The sequence below is a fragment of the Ursus maritimus genome, unplaced genomic scaffold (genome assembly GCF_017311325.1).
Source record: "Ursus maritimus isolate PB19 unplaced genomic scaffold, ASM1731132v1 scaffold_4, whole genome shotgun sequence".
NCBI classification, from domain to species: domain Eukaryota; kingdom Metazoa; phylum Chordata; class Mammalia; order Carnivora; family Ursidae; genus Ursus; species Ursus maritimus.
The window spans coordinates 5,695,215-5,712,727 of NW_024426552.1; positions in this window are offsets into that span (position 1 = coordinate 5,695,215).

The window sequence follows — 17,513 nt, forward strand, 5'->3', positions numbered from 1 at the left end:
AGGTGCCCCATGATGGCTAATTTTATGGGTCAACTTGACTGGGGCACAAGTGTCCAGTATTTGGTCAAACGTTATTGTGGGTGTGTCTGTAAGGATGCTTCTGGATGAAATCAACACTGGAATCGGCAGACTGAGTATAGTCCATTGTCCTTGTCCATGTGGGTGGGTCTGGTCCAACCAGTTAAAGTCCTGAATTGAACAAAAGGACTACATGAGAGAAATTCTCTCTCCGCCTGACTACAGCTGGGACACCGGTCTTCTGCCTTCAGACTTGGACGTAGAGTAGAGCTCCACCATCAGCTCTCCTGGGTGCCCAGCCTGCTGACTGCAGACTCATCAGCCTCCATGATGACATGAGCCAATTATCGACACATCCTAATGCTTCTGTTACCCTGGAGAGCCCTGAACAACACAGGACTCCTCCATGCTCCTCAAGTCATTCTCCTTATCATCTGAGTGGCCAGCGGCATCAGGAACCAGCGCTGGGAGAGGGGGTTATTAGATGGAAGGTGGGGGGCTTTGATGTATAGCCCTCAATGTGAGCCATGCATTGGTCAAAAGTGGGTTCAAGCCTTGACTCTAAGCCTCGGTTTTCCCATCTGAAAATCAAGGGAATAATAGTAATAGCTATCTCAAAGATTGTGACAATTCCACGCATAGGAGGAGACAGCGCATTCAAAGTATTTCGTTCCGGCCCCAACAGGTGTTCCTGTAACGATGCTTACTTACTGAATGCTGGTTATTCCTGGGACAGTAAGTGTCACCGTTAAAGATGCATTCACTGGGCCTTGCAAACTTTAAGATCTTCTCCTGGGACAGTAAGTGTCACCGTTAAAGATGCATTCACTGGGCCTTGCAAACTTTAAGATCTTCTCAAGCTCATGGTATAAATTCAAATAGCTCTGCATTTAAGCCTTTCTTAGTGTAAACTACTTTAACAAACATTAGTGGACCACCAGCAAAGAACAAGGTTTTATGTCATGGAGAAAAAGGATCAGACAGCGTGGAAAGAGAGTGGGGATGGGAAGGAGGCAGATGGGAGAGAGCTGAAAATGCAGGGAGGGGGGTGTCTGAGACAAAATTCCCCTACCGCACAATTTCACCGACAGCCAGCCCATGGACCATTAGTTATTACCTACTATTTCAAAAATCCAGGCAAATCCTTACTGCTAATAATGATGAATAATAAAAAACATAATAAACAATGTCTATCATGAGCCCGAATCTGTGATAAGTGGCTCCATATACACATAATGTTGCTTTCCTTGGTGTTACGCTGATTTCATTCCTGTAAGACTGCGGGGCTCATGAGTCAGTTGCAACACAGCACTGAGCAACACTGGGGGTTTTACTCACCAGGATTCTGATGACAGTCCTCTTTGGGAGGGAATCCCCGCGTTGTGTGGATCTTGGTGGACAGCAATGCCGGGCGTGTCACCCTGACTGCTACTAAGTGGGCTCGTGACCTCCACTCGACCAGCAAGAAGCTCCTGCCCGAGCCTGTGCATCCAAGAGATCTGCTGGGATGGAGAAGAAAATTGCTCACAGTGGCTGCCACACAGAGACAGATGTCCAGGGCAGCCTCTGCCCCCGGCACACGTCAGGACTGGCATTAGGTATCCAGGAGTGGTGACAGCATCAACACTGACGTCCAGACTGGACGCCCCTGGACTCCAGTGCTGCTGCTGAGTCTACCTAATCCCTGTCCTTCTCTGAGCTGGATTCTCCAGGCTTCCCTTCAGTCCTGGGAGCTTCCAGTGAATTCCTCTCTGGTTCACTCTAGAGGTCTTGACGGTTATTTCACTGACAAAAAGGCCCTCAAAATGGCAATAGATGGGCTAATATCTGGGCCAGGGACTAGTTTACATTTCATATGAGCATCTGTATTACTAACATGTATTTATTTGTTTGCTCCACAAATAATACGGATAGTCTCCTGTGTGCTCGTTGTACGAGGTCATATGAACAAAGACATACAGCCTTAGATTTATGTAGGTCTTCATCAGCAATTAAAGGACATGCCGTATTTCATGGAGCCAGCTTTCTCTGCAACAAAGTAGAAACGCGCTCAAGGACACGGAGGATTAGCTATAAATGATGCGGCTGGTTCTTCCTTCCATGTCTGTGCTGCAAGTCTTACTTCCCAAACTGCAATGTTAATAATTGACCTGAGTGACCACACAGATGGGTTTGACCTTGTACTCCAACCACAGGAGAGGGCTTTGTGGAGAGAGGAGCAAATTCATGAAGCCCTGGGTCTCCGTGGTTGTGGAAACGTTCATCTACTTGGAAGAACAGCGCCGACCGGAGAGGACGGAGCGATCCCAGTTCTCTTCCGAAGACACGTATCCTTGCTCCGCTCCGTGGCCTGGCTCGGACGGCCATCAGGAATGAGGAGAAATTGGAAGCTTCTCTCCATTCCACTCAGCTTCTTTTCCGTGGAATCGAACTGCAGGGTAGGTGCGTGATGGATAACCTGCAGAGGCGGCCGCGGAGAGGGCTCCGGGCCGGGCACGCATCGTACACACGCGATCTCGTCAACACGCGCGGTAGAAACGCAGCCGCGGCCGAGCTGACGGCCTGGCTCCGGTGTTCCCACCCCCGCACACTCTGCTTGTGCCTGTGCTGCTCCCCCCGTGCCAGGCGGCAGCTGTGACATCACAGAGACCTTTGTGTGATCCCTTCCTGCTGCGATGACAGCAGAACCAGGGCATCAACTCAGTTTTTGAGTCTAAAAACAACCTTTGCAAGTCACTGAAGAGACTGTAGTTGACGCGAAAAGCCATCTGAGTGACAGAGACCACAATCCTGAAGGACCCAAGGAAGTACATTTTACACCATGAACAACAGATTTGGAAGAACGTAAGATAAGGTGAGAGCCGGTTTTTCCTGCCCTGTGGAAGAAGTTTTTAATGTCCCCAGGCTGGAGTGAAGGGACACAAGAAAGGATGCCTGATAGTTCGAGATCAGTGGGTGTCCTGAGAAGACACTTTAGACCCAGGCTGGTCTGTCCTATGCAGCCAAGTCATGCAGGGAGGGATGTGACAGTTAATGTTAAGTGTGAACTGGGCTGGGCCATGGTGCCCAGTTCTGTGGTCAAACACCAGCCTAGATGGTGCTGTGAAGATATTTTGTAGATATGAGTGACATTTTAGTGGACTTTGAATAAAGCAGATTTGAACGTGGGTGGGCCTCATCTAATCAGTTGAAGGCCTTCCAAGCACTTATTGGGTTTTCCCAGAGAGGAAGGAAATCCAACTTGAGACTGCAGCATAGGAATCCTGCCTGAGATTTCAGCCTGCTGCCCCATGCACCTTGAACTCAGGACTGTGACATCAACGCACCTGGATTTCTAGTCTGTTGGCCTGACCTACAGATTTCAGACTTGGTAATGCTCATAATTATACAATGACATGACCCAATTTCTTAAAATTAATTTCTATCTATCTATCATCTATCTCTATCATCTATTCACCCATCTATCTATGGAAGATCTTATAGGTTCTGTTTCTTTGAAGAACACTGAACTATACAAGGGAGAATGACGAATGCCCCCTCCCCACCTGGAGAAGTTTGGGGACCCAGGAGCAGAGGTGTCCTGTGCCTTGCTTCTTAGCTGAGGACCAACATCTGTAGCTTTTTTTCTATCCCAGGTAGTTCGTTGCAGGAGAAGTGACAACTGGGCTAGGCCCCCAAACCTCTGCATCAGATGTAGTAGCCAGGGTTCTCCAGAGAACAGGGTAAATAGAGAGATATATAAGAAGAGATTTATTATGAGAATTGGCTCATGGGGTTATGGAGGCTAAAAAGTCCCACAACCTGTTGTCTGCAAGCCGGGAAGCCAGAAAGTAGGTAAAATAACTCAGTCCAAGTCTGAACCAGATGGGGCAGGGGTCACTGGTAGAAATCCCAGAGTCCAAGGGCCACAGAGCCAGGAGCGCTGATGTCCGAGAATGAGAGAAAATGCCCCCAAAAGAGACAGAATTCATCTTGTGTTCCATTTGTTCTATTTGGGCTGTCAGTGTCTTGTGTGCTGCCCTCCACCTTAGAGAGGGCAGATCTTTTTACTCAGTCTACTGACTCAAATGTGAGTCTCTTCTGGAAACACCTTCACGGACACACCCAGAAATAATGTTTTACCAGCAGCTAGCTATCTGGGCATCCCTGAGCCCCGTCAAGTGGACACAAAATTAACCATCACACGGTCCTTGCTGAGAATCACTCAGTTGATGCCTAAGCAGAGGAAAAAAACACCTGCCAAGGGCTCCGTGTAGAAAGATCTGAGCGGAGCAGTGACCCCTAATCAAATGGAACATGGAGATCTCAGACGCTCACGAGAGTGGACCATGACGTCCAAAACCACAATGCCCCCTTCCACCCCTTTCCACCCAGCCTGTGGCACTTCCTAAACCTACCACCCTTGAAACACACTCACCACTCTGGGGAGAAGAGAAGACCCTGAATGACCAGAGGAAACCCTGACCTGGTGGGGATTGTGTTTAATGAACTAGAACCCTCTGCTTCCATCGTCTACACGGGCTTAGGATAGACATATGAAAACAAGGCCGCGTTGTTTCCATGCTTGGGTGTGAGGACTGAGACCCGTGCTCTCTGCAGCGGCTAGCATGCTCAGGTTTAAGTCTACATCTTCACTCAGGAGAGTTAAAAATATATGTATTTGTCATAAGTCACCGTGTTTTTTAGTCTGGAGTCCACAGATTGACAGGGAGCCCTCACGTGCTATAGTCACATGCAGCTCGTCTATTGTGCGTTCTCACCTTGATGTTGACCTTCAAAGGCAGGAGCACATTCCGAAAGCCAAGATGCTCATGCTTGCCTCGGATTTCTGATGTTACTAGACCAGGGGATCGCCAAAATGCAAGTATTTCACTTGTGCGTTTCTCAGAAGAAGGCTTTTCCTGTACCAGTATCGTGCAGGGATCTGTCCAGTCCTTGAGTTTAGAAACACCCTTATAATGAAGCAGGTGGGTGACCTGAGGGAAAGACCGATTCTCAAGCCCAGCCTGGTCACATTCTCGTCTCTGGTGAGTTTCTTCCCCTCTGGTGATTGTTTTGAAAATTAAAGAAAACACAAAATGTGGGCTGTAAATGATAAGTCTAGGCAGAACTGTTATATCCACTGTAATCCAATCCCAGCGCTGTGGAATTAGATGTTCTCGAATTTTTCACCACAATTTGCCATGTATGTGTGTTTGTGTGTATTTTGAAACGGTAGGTGAAACTAAGCATGCAACATTACAGCCCATGCCTTGCCTGCTACAAAACACACACCTATTTTGTCCACTCAGGACACATCGGTTTGTACAAACTGGCATTACTGTTTTTGAAAAGACAGCTCATTAATTTTGGAATCTCAGTGAAAATGAGTTCAAAACAGCTGATAGGGCTGGAGGGTGTGGAGCGAAGAATCTCTTCTGTTTCTTTTCTCTGTTAAAAAGCTTGATGACTTTCTTACACGAGATCTAGGTTCTGGCTCGTGGCCTCGGGCACTGAGTGTGTCATAGCCTCTTGGGAGCAAGATGATTACTCTATTAAATTGAGTGCAAAGTCAATCAACTATATATCATCAAAATAAAAATGCAGCTGCTAAATGTAATTTAGCTCCCCAATGATATGCTTGCGTTGGAAGCACAGAAAACCTAATCTAAGATGCCTGGAAGTTTCCTAGCCAGAGGCAGAATAGTGACACCATGATTTAAAGTCATAAAAGTATTTCAAGGAGTCATTCATGAGAAGGATGTTGAATGTTCTTTTTCCCCAATCTTCTGAGTATTCGAGTCTTTTCTAATAGAGTATGACCCATTGCCTCTTCACGAGGTCTTCAAACACACTTTCAAAACAAGGTATGATTAACAGATAATGAGACCATGACAGAATTTGTTTTTTTTTTAATTTAAATTCAATTAGCCAACATATAGCACATCGTTACCTTCAGATGTAGTGTTCCATGATTCATCAGCTGCGTGTAACCCCCAGTGTTCATCACATCATGCACCCTCTTCGACACCCATCACCCTGTCTCCCCCTCCCCCACCCACCTCCCTTTCCAGGGTAGTCCTCAGTTTGTTTCCCAAAGTCAAGAGTCTCTCATGGTTTGTCTCCCTCTCTGAGTTCTTCCCAGTTTCCCCTCCCTTCCCCTATGATCCTCTGTACTATTTCTTATACTCCAATATGAGTGAAACCATGTGATAATTGTCTTTCTCTGACTGACTTATTTCACTCAGCATAATCCCCTCCAGTTCCATCCACATTGATGTAAATGGTCAGTATTCATCCTTTCTGATGGCTGAGTAATATTCCGTTGTGTATAGGGACCACATCTTCTTTATCCATTTGATGAGGTTGTGGGATATCGGTGAGGTTCAGTGGGGTGGACCGGAGCTGACGACCAAGAAAGAATTCTTGAGACCTCTTTGGTGCAAAACTGGTGGTTTATGAAAGCACAGGGACAGGACCCGTGAGCAGAAAGAGCTGCCACACCAGGGCTGTGAGGGGTGGCTGATTATATACTATGGGGTCGGGGGAGGTGAGGAAAAAGGGAGGTTGAGAAAATACTTTCATATGTTAAGGAAGATTCACAGGATACCAGAGGCCTTGCCATTGTCAAGTGAAGGTTGTTTTTACCTCTAGCAAAGCATTAACATTAAGATAGTTGGGCACTTCCTGGAGGCTGCAGATTATAAGGACATTTAATTGTATCTACATTCCCTTCCGGAAGCTCCGTTAGTGATAGAAATGCTTTGTTCCTGTAAACTGCTAAAGACATTTGTAAACTGAAGGAGACTCAAGTCCTGCAGGATTATGGTATCTATAGGTTAACTATTTCTTTGTCCTTCAGGGCAGCCAGGAGTGCTGAGGAATGTCACATACATCCCATGGGGGGGGGGTCAGTTTCTGCTTTGTCCTCAGCTTGCCTTCTGTTCCCTCATCACATTCATCTGTTGAAGGACATCTCAGCTCCTTCCACAGTCTGGCTATTGTAGACATTGTTGCTGTGAACATTGGGGTGCAGGTGCCCCTTCATTTCACTACATCTGTATCTTTGGGGTAAATACCCAGTAATGCAATTGTTGGATTGTAGGATAGCTCTATTTTCAACGTCCTGAGGAGCCTCCATAGTGTTTTCCAGAGTGGCTGCACCAGCTTGCATTCCCACCAACAGCGTTTGTATATCAACGTGAGTTTGACACTCTGAGTAGCTGCCTGGAGTCTCTGGAAGCTGTCCGGTGATGCTGAAACATATAAAGCAATGTTGGAATAGCTTTCTGGACTTGTTTGTAAGTGATTCCAGAAACACAGGGTTCAGTGTTTTATCTAAGCCCCATTTCTAACTTGAGGGGTGAGCTAGAGAGGGCACATGGCTCCCTTTGGTCTCTGTTCTCAATTCTGAATGATTTTAGACAATTTCAGAAATTCAAACCCACCATCAAAGAACATGAACGAGGCACCGGCGAGAAGGATGGGTCTGTCTGTGAAGGAGCGCGCTGCTCACTGCTCTCTGCCCGGTGTCAGCCCGTAGGGCTTGTTCCGTGAACTGCCAGACCTCCAGCCTTGATCGTGATGGTTTGGAGGCACAATACAGGAACATTTTCCTCTGCCCATCTTAGGTTCCTTGGCTGGAATTCTGCAAATTAGGCTGACAAAAAAACAGATTAACAGGAGAAAAACAGACAGAAGCTTACATGCCACATATGTACACATGCAGGTACCCGGTGACGAGGAACTCGAAGGGATCGTTAGAACTTGGCGTCGATAGCATCTTAATAAGAGAACAACACATCCTCAGAGAAGCAATAAGACACAGGAAAGGGACTCGAGCTTCTAGAGGTGGCAAATTCTGGGAAGACAAATATGTGGAGAAACCAATGGAAAATAGGACTAGCTAGTAAAGCTTGCTACATAGATTCTTCTGGGGTGGTCTCAGGGCCAGTAAAGGTCCAGACGTGTCTCCAGGAATTAACATCTGTCCTTCCTCATAGCGAGTGCAGAAGGGGACATCTTCACAAATGCATACCCTGCTTTTAGGCAGCTGGGCAAGAGCAGAGAGCTTTTCTTATATCTGTTCTGTCTTCAGTTCAAAATAATCCCTATGCCAAAGCGGCATGTTTGGGGGCGGCAATATTCGCTACCTTCAGCACAGTAAGCCAGCTGTGACGGTTTAGTGATACACGATTTTTTTTTTGCAAACATACTGATATTTATACACTAAAATAAAAATTATCCATCATTACGGAAATATATATATTAATTTCGTATATTCTGTATAAATTGCTGTTATTAAGCAAGATGTTTTTGGAAGTCCTTTTGTTGGAATTTGTTTTATAAATACTATAGGGAATCACCAGCCCTCCAGTTCCCAATTAGGTGGTTTTTTTTAAGATTATTTATTTATTTATTTATTAGAGAGAGAGCAGAAAGAGAGAGAGAACATGAATGGGGGAGAGGGATAGAGGGAGAAGCAGGCTCCCCGCTGAGCAGGGAGCCCAATGCGGGGCTCGAGCCCAGGACTCCAGGCCTATGACCCGAGCTGAAGGCAGATGCTTAACTGACTGAGCCACCCAGGCGCCCTGAATTAGGCATTTATTATCAGAAAACAGAGGACACCAATCAGGAGATTCAAATAATCCGTTGGTTTCTGCTTCATTTTAGGGGCTGCAGCTTGGTACACAGAAAGGACTCCAGCCTGGGAGAGACTGAGGGCCATTTGGCAGCATGAGTCAATTTATTCATGATGAAACACAGACCCACTCTCCGGAGGACTGTGTGGGCCCTTGGAGTCTTCTAAAAAGAGCGGGTAGCCAACCGTGCTCCCAGGGGACTTAGGAATCACTGAGGGAGGTGACAATGGAAGCAAATGACTGTACTTCTCTGGAAGAGGGATGAATGATGCAGGTGCACTGCTGTGGGCACACGCAGGAGAGAGAGCAGTTCGGGAGGGACGGCGACAGACCCCATGGAGTGCTCTTAGTGTTTGAGCTGAACCGTGTATAAGACTTTAGTGAACAAAAAGGAAAATGAAGATTTTAGTAAACAAAGAGTAAGGTATTACAGAATCAAGAAAATGAGTTAAGGTAGCAGAGTGGATGTAATGAGTTCCTTTTCTTTCAGACATTTAACAGACATTTACTGAGCGCACACAGTGAGTGGAGCACTGTGGGTTCACGGACAGGAAAACCCGTCGCTATTTTCTGAAAGGCTGATCGTGTCATGTGGCTTCTCAGCGCTAGACACTGGATTTCTTTGCTGTGGGGCTGACTTGTGCGCTCTGAGATGCCCAGCCCAGCCCAGCCCCGCCCCCTTTGTCCTTGGGTGCCAGTAGCAGTGTCCGAAGCATCACAACTTAGACCATCTCCATACATTGTCACATTTCTTCAGAGGTGGGAGAATAGCATGACACCCCCCCCCCCAGTTGAGAACCAGTGTTCTAGGGAGACAGGAGAGACAGCTCGCAGATGATGGGCTGTGGAGTGTGAACGCCGTGCCAGGGACTCATAGGGAGCACAGAGAAACCCGCCCCATCCTACACCACGCAGCCTGCTGGGACCACAGGGGGATGCAGGCGGAAGGGAAGCATGAGCTGAGTCTTGAAGAATAAACAGAGATTATGAAAATAAAATTTCAAGTCAAAATACTGTGTTTAGGGTAGTAATGGGCCAATCATATGGAGATGTCTGATAAGCCCTTGAAATCTGGTTTGTGGCCCAAGGGAAAGGGAAGAGATGACAGAAGAAAATTGAGGAATCACTCAAACAGAAACGGAAGGGAAAGCCCTGGGTGTTAGTGAAATTCGGAGGGAACACCCAGTAAGGAGAGAAAAGAGCACAGCAGGTGGCAAAAGTTGTACCCACACAGGTGCCTCGAGGGAAACACCGAAGAGCAGCGGCGTCTCCAGCGATAGAAGTTGCCACATGTTTGGCTGCGGGGCCAGTGGAGAAGCCGCCTCTGGGCTTTGTCACGAGGTTGCTAGAGGCGTCACTACAGGGCCTTACAGGGGGTTTTCAGACCCTGGAGGGTAAGGACCCAGGTGGGAGATGAGGCGAAGGCCACTCCAGCACTGGAGTGGAAGGGGAGTAGGAGGCTGGTTTAAAGGGTGTCAGGGTTGCAAACACTAGACTCGTTCAAGAGAGCAAAGACGTAAAGCTGCTTGTTGGTAAAGAACAGGAGCAAAGAGAGATTCCAGGGAAAGAACATATACTTCACGGAGCAGGACCCCAGAGGACTTAGAAACAAGAAAACAAATGGAGATATTTTCTTTTAGAGGAAGAGATCAGCTTCTTCCTCGGGGTAGGATGTAGCGGTCATGGCAGGCCGATGCTTCTACTGCAACAACCACAAAAAAGTGGATAAATTACAAAATTACGTTTGCAAAGCATCCGAGAACTGTGAAGCAATATGAGGGACTAATGAACTAAGATTCCAAACACAGAGGAGTCACTCTGAGATGATGTGACAATGGCCGTCCACTATTCCCCCAGGGGACTTCCCCTTCCTGGTGGCTGCTGAGTGTCAGGACCCTCAGAGGGCTTCTGTCGGGAGAAAGAGAAACAGCAGAGCTTCCAGCAGCACACCAGGCTGCGGCGACAAACGGGAACGGAGAGGGGCCTCGGGACATCCTCTGAGTTCTGGACCTTGGGTGAGACTGGGGAGGCAGGCCACACACTCTAGACAACAAAACGAACTCCCTTGCATTCTCTTGATGCTTAAAAAGCAAGGAGTTTCAGAGTCTACCTCAAACACAAGACAGATCTTCCCACAAGATATCCGCCATGTTTCTAAAGATGCTTGTGGACGAGCGGTGGTTTAAGGTAAATTCACAAACGCTTCAATACGTTTCCCTTCAGTGAAGCTAATTCCCTTTCCTTGGGTGTGGGCTCCATTTAGAGACTCATTTCTAAGGAATAGAATATGGTAGATGTGATGGAGATTGAAGGATTTGCCTTCCTTAAGGTTGTAAGATCCAGAAAAAGATCCATGAATGACAGTTTCCGAAATGAAATGAAAATAAAAATTGTTGATGTCAAAAGGTTGAAGATTGAAGCCAAACATTACTTGATTTATCTCAGTCTGAGGAAAGAACCTAGGTCAGACCCAATCACTTTCTCCTGGACTTCATCTCTGCTCACGTTTCCTGCCCTAAGTAAAAATTTTGTGGGTTTTTTTTTTCTGGGATTTTTAGCAAAGTCCTAATTTTTAAGAGAAGTTTTATTATATAAGCTTCCTTGTTGACATGAAACAGTCTTTTTAAATGTCTACTCAAACTGTTAAAAATAAAAGTATAGAAATAACATTCTTTGAAAAGTCTCCCTTTTATAAATGCTTTCCTATTTTCTTTTGGAGCCCAGCTAAAGATAACATACACACTTACAGAGTTTGAACTTCCAAAAAAAAAAAAAAAGATCCACCTGGCTCTTGAAATTCAAGGTGGAAAACATCAGGTCAGCACGTTTCAAAAAAAGAAGCAAGTAGGAACACCCAACACAACTTGACAGCTCAGCTTCTCCGTAAAACATCAACACTGATAGCGGCAAGTTTTGGGGACGGCTTGGACGGAGGGTGACTTGGAAAATGCAACAAGGATACTTGCATAGCACTCATGGCCCCACAGCATCCCCTTGACCTCGACTTGGCGCTAAACACGCTGTGTGTTCACCTGATGGTGGTCTACACCCGTGGATCTAGGGGTGGCAGTCTGTGCACACTCAGTGCGAAAGTATTCTGTGGACACGCGGTCGGACGGCAGTCAGGTAACGAATACGGTAAACACCTCTCCAAATGGGACTTTCTGATTTAATCACACATTCACTGAAATGTCTTCATCTTTGGTGAACTTAACTCTGAGACCCTCGGAAATGCCAGTTTTTTTCATGAAACTTAGTTTCGCACCCAAAAGTGTCTTTAAGGGGGGTACCCACACGCACTTTTAAAGCCCAGGGCACAGTTAGAGGGCTCACATAATTTTTAGATATTATTATTTCTATGTAGTTTTGTCCTATCACATACTAGAACCCCTCAAGCTCGGAACTTATTTTTAAACATCTATTTTTCAATGTTTCTCGAGAGTGCTCAAACCAGAAACTTTCTACTGAGCTTCATTTCATGTACATGACAGTGGCTTGTGCTTCCAAGTGTCAAAGGCATGAGTAAGCTTATGGGAGTAGCTCAGAAATACAAGGCAATAGCTAAGAGAACATGGTCAGTGTTTATCGGGAGGAAGCCTGACTCTCCTGGGATACACTTTTTCTTTTTTAGCGCAAGAAGATCGTTTTTCAAAATTCACTTTGGATTTGGGACTTAGCGATAAAGTGCCATAACGATTCCAGTTAAAATTTACAAGGAACTGACATAAAAGTTGTTCTAATTTTTTCCCAAGGTGACTAATACAAGATTGTTAGTATTTGAAATCATTATCTTCCCATTGACAGGAGATAATTTGTTCTATCTTATCTCTCCAGTTTAGAGCCTTTGGGTCGCATCACTGCAGCCACATTCAAAAGCAGTCACCCTCTTCCCCCTACTGCAAACTCTCAGTAAGTAAATGCCGAAGAAAGCATCACCTGAATTACTGATAGATTTGCAAGCCAAGCATTTTTTTTTAATGCCAGCCTTCCCAAATTAAACACGTCAACAACAAACCTGTGACTTAAAACCCACAGCACTGTAGCTTACTAACAATTCTTGTTAAAAAAGGAAGAAAGGTTGCAAAGCCTGTCACACTAGCCTATTGTATCTGGACAAATTGCTTCTAATTTTAGCAAGAAGCACTTTACTTTTTTTGTAAGTTCATGCTGCAAAACTAGCTGTAGGGTTAGCTGGGAGAGCTAAGTATTGGATCTTACATCTTTCCACGATAAAAACTATGCTAATCATTTCCTCTTTGAAAGCACTATTTTAATGCAATTCCTTACAGTTGTGCTCTGGGCCAGTCATGTTTGAGAGCTGTGCAGAAGGACCCTGAACCCCAGGATTCGGAAGGAGCTGGAAATAAAGTAACAAAACACACATGACACATCTTCCCTAAAGATCAGTTGCATTCCTCCGTGTGCAATTTACAACACAAATACCGGAGACTAGAATGGACATTCATGTGAATTTTTAGGCTAGAACACCAGCTTTCAAACACACTTTGGGTTTGGGGCTGGTTATGTCTTGGGCTGCACGTGACGCTAAATATAACTGAGACAGTCTCCTCTGCGATCTTAGAAAAGAAGTCAGTCCCATAAGGACAGCCATTGCAGAGTTTCCAAACAGATTCTCTCTGGACGCAAAAACACCCACAGAGTATTCTGTTACAATATGTTAGACACTGTTAATTCCTGCAGGCAGCATTCATTCAATAAATAGTCACTGAATGTTTCCAAAGATGCTGGGTACTGAGCTGTGCCCCTGGCTCCTCCCCCTCCCCCTGGCCAGCTGTGTGGATCCTTTTTCCTTGTGTTCTAGAACATTTAGCCGCTTTTTCAGGCCCATCCAGGGGGCCCCACTGAATTCACAGCTGAACCAGATTCGGTAATAGTGATAAAAAAAAAAAAAAAACGGGACTGTGAATGCATCTACGCCAGGTAGGGTCCCACAGTGTCCTGGTGCTAAACCTGGGTGTTTTGAAATGAAGAAAAAGCAGATGGCCTGATTGTTGTCCTTAAATAATTAGCAATCACGGTGTGCAGAAGAATGTACACGAGACAACGGATAGACATCTTTATTTTCTTTTAATATTTTTTATTATATTATGTTAGTCACCATACAGTACATCCCTAGTTTTCGATGTAAAGTTCCATGATTCCTTACTTGCGTATAACACCCAGTGCACCATGCAATACGTGCCCTCCTTACTACCCATCTTTTAAAAAATTAACAGAAACAGTGCAATACATCCCAGTATATACTGGCCATATACCAGTATGGGCAACCTGGACAACATGGTTCATACAGTGGCAGGTTCACAGGATAGTCCAGAAGTTGAATATCAGGAAAATGATGACTGGGACCTCAGCAAGAATGTAGGAGCCAGAGACCCCCCCCCCCCAGAAGCAGCAGTGGACCACACACAGACTCACAGCTGGTTTTCCAGGGCAGAACCAGCCCAGGGCATGGGATCCAAAGACCACTGAAGGAAAACCTGACATTCCTGGAGCTTTCGAGATGTTTCTTAACCTTCCTCTTCCAAGCACTATAGACAAAGCGCCTAGAAATGACCTGGAGTTGACAGGGTGTGCCCTGGGAGCGGCCCAGACCTCCCACCTGGCCCCCCGTTTCCATGTGGCCTAATGACACAAAGGTGCGTCATCTGTCCTGGAATACAGAAAACCCTTCAATCCCTGACTCCGGGCTGGAAGGACTTTCCCCTGGTCGAGGACACCCTGACCCTCTCTAGATCTCTCCCCGTGCTCCCTTTTTTGTTCCCAGGCACAATTGCTCCAGAACATTTCTTTTTTTTTTTTTTTTTTAAAGATTTTATTTATTTATTCGACAGAGAGAGACAGCCAGCGAGAGAGGGAACACAAGCAGGGGGAGTGGGAGAGGAAGAAGCAGGCTCTAGCGGAAGAGCCTGATGTGGGACTCGATCCCGTAACGCCGGGATCACGTCCTGAGCTGAAGGCAGACGATTAACCGCTGTGCCACCCAGGCGCCCCAACTCCAGAACATTTCTGACAGGACGCCCACAATTGTCGGGCTGCCGTATCTTGCGTAACAAGTGGCACATTTAGTGCTAATAGATTTTCTATTTACATCATTTGCTGCTTAATGACCTACTAGAGATAATCTTCACAACTTTGTAATATATCAGATTAGCTGCAATCCATTGGCTTCTAGCCTGTACTTTCTGGGAAGCATTTTTACAGACTCATTAGTCAATCAGCCAGTCTTTGTGGAGGCAATATATTTTTCACAAGAGCTCACTTTCTGGAGGCACGAGAGACAAGAAGCACCCCAGTAGAAGAACGGTGGTTAGGGCCCCTCTATCAAAGCCCTGTGGCTACTGTCATAACTTATCACGGACTTAGTAGCCTAAGAACATGAGAAATGTATTCTGTCTCGGTTCCAGAGAAGTCCAAAATCAAGGAGCCAACATATCCACACTCCTTCTAGAGAAAGTTCTAGGGAAGAATCCATTCCTTGCTTCTTCCAGCTTCTGGTAGTCCCAGACATTCCTTGGCCTCTGTGGCCACATGGCCTTCTGTTCTGTCTGTAATCTCCCTCCACCTCATTATTTTAGAGACACTTGTCATTGGCTTTGGGGCCCATCCTGACAATCCAGTATGATCTCCTCATCTCAAGACTCTCCTTAATTACATCTACAATGACTCTTTTTTTTTTTTTTTCCAAATAAGATCACAGTCACAGGTTCTGGGGGTTAGGATGGGGACATAACTTTTTGGTAACCACCTGTCTCAGTTTTCCTGAGACGGAGGGGTTTCCCAAGATGTGGGACTGTTAATGCCAACACGGAAACTATGTGTTAGCCCAACGCTGAGAAGCAGACTGCAAAGAAGATTCATGCTCTTAGCCGGAGGAAGGCAGTAGTTCTCAAATTATGGTCCTCAGACCAGCATCATCATCACCTGGGAATGTGTCAGAAATGCAAATTCTTGGGCCCCAGCCAGACCTATTGAATCAGAAACTCTGGGGGTGAGGCTCAGAAATCTGGCTTAATAAGCACTCCAGGTGGTTCTTACATCCACTCAAGTTTGAGAGCCATACAGTAAGAGTTGAGTGTTGGCCAGAAGAGAATAAAAGCTAAGCAAAGAAAAAAACCCCAACCGAAACCATGGCTCCCAGCTCTGGCAGCACACTGGAATCGCAGGAAGAGCTTTGTTAAAGTACCGATGCCCAAGGTCCATAATTGGTCTAGGGTAGAGCTTGAACAATGGCGTTCTTCACAAGCTCCCCAGGTGATTACAGTGTGAGCCACAGCCAACGACCTAAGCCACAAGACTCAATCCAGGGCCAGCATAATGAGTGTGTGAGCGAGCATGGGTTTCAGAGGAGGTTCACCTTACTCCTTTGTGCCCCAAGTCAAGAATAAACAAAATTATGCTTTCATTTTGAACTGAAAAAGAATGAAAGACCGTATTTCTTTGGTCTAGCTACAGATGGACTACAAAAAGTAATTTCAGGGTAATTTGGGAAACAGAAGTATGTGAATAGTTTCAGTGTAAAAAAGGTCCCAAATTAAGACAGGGTAAGTAAGGATTTAATGAGGAAGGAGAGTGGAAATACTGGATCTTCTGCTGAGCTGGGAGGCTGCTTCCGCCCTTGATGGGGTGAGCCCAGCAGGTTGATGGCCAGCTGTCCTGGGCCCAAATGGATCGAGCCATTACAGCAGTATACTGGCCATCTTTCCTCCCCCGACATAATCTAAAACCAAAGGGTTATTTCTCTCAGATGTGCTTTATATGGAGTCTGAGCAATTAAAACCAGGAAGTGGTGATGGAGATTCGAAAGTCAACTGAGAGAAGCCAAGGGTATAAATGAGATTATCCTGGGTTACTCTCGGTGTTAGCATAGGTGTTTGGTTAGTACTAGTGCAAGAGGAAGACCCAGTGGAGGAGACGGAGGAAATCAGCAAAAAGAAGGAGCAGTGGCAAGACGGGGGAGAAGCATGGGGTTATCTCAGAGGGTGCAAGACAAGACTCTCCCCAGTGACATGAAGGGACAGAAGTGAGGGCCAGTCCACACATGCCAGTTGGCTAAGTGCTTTCGAGAAGTGTAGACAACTTGTAAAAAGAAATTAGGTCATGAAGGGAAGAATAGGAGTCTTAGAAAATACCAGGGTCATGGGATGATTTCATTTTTAAACACCTAACAGGATCATCTCAGGGAAAAGGGAGGCTATGATGAGGGAGAAACTAAGGATTCAAGAGAAGAGTGAAAGTGTGGGGCACCTTTCCTAAGAGACCAGAATGGGTTGATCCCACAGAGGGATGATGGTGCACTTTTTCAAGGAAATAGGTGTTTCCTCATAAACAGGAGCGAGAGACACGGTGCAGCTTAGAACTGTTGTCCTTAAGGGGAATGGAGCCAGGGGTTTGCGTTGGAATGGCTTCAGTCTGAGAAGTCAGGTGGGAGGTGGGAGGTGGGATGAGCCGCTAAGAATTTAGGGAACAGCTGGCAACAGGGTGGGCGTTTAAGCAGAGCTCACAGGGTGCATGGCAGCTACTGCGGGAAAGCACCAGCAGAGGCAACTCTGAAAGAGCAGATGCGCCCCAGGGAGGCTGGGCCGGGGTTAGAGCTCAGGGGAGCGATGGGGGGATCCAAGAATCACCAAAAGCAAGACATGGATTGAAAGTCTGTGTAAAGGCGTTATGGCCTGAGTTATCCTCCTCGACCCAGCAGAAGGCTGAGGTTCATTCTCTGGAGAGACTGAGACAGAGGCAGGGTATACAGAGCCGAGGTCAGGGAATCGACAGAAACATGAGAAATAAGTTCACACACTCAGTGCTGAAAGCCCTGGGCCCCTCTCCCTCCTCAACTGGGAGCACATGGGCTGCTAT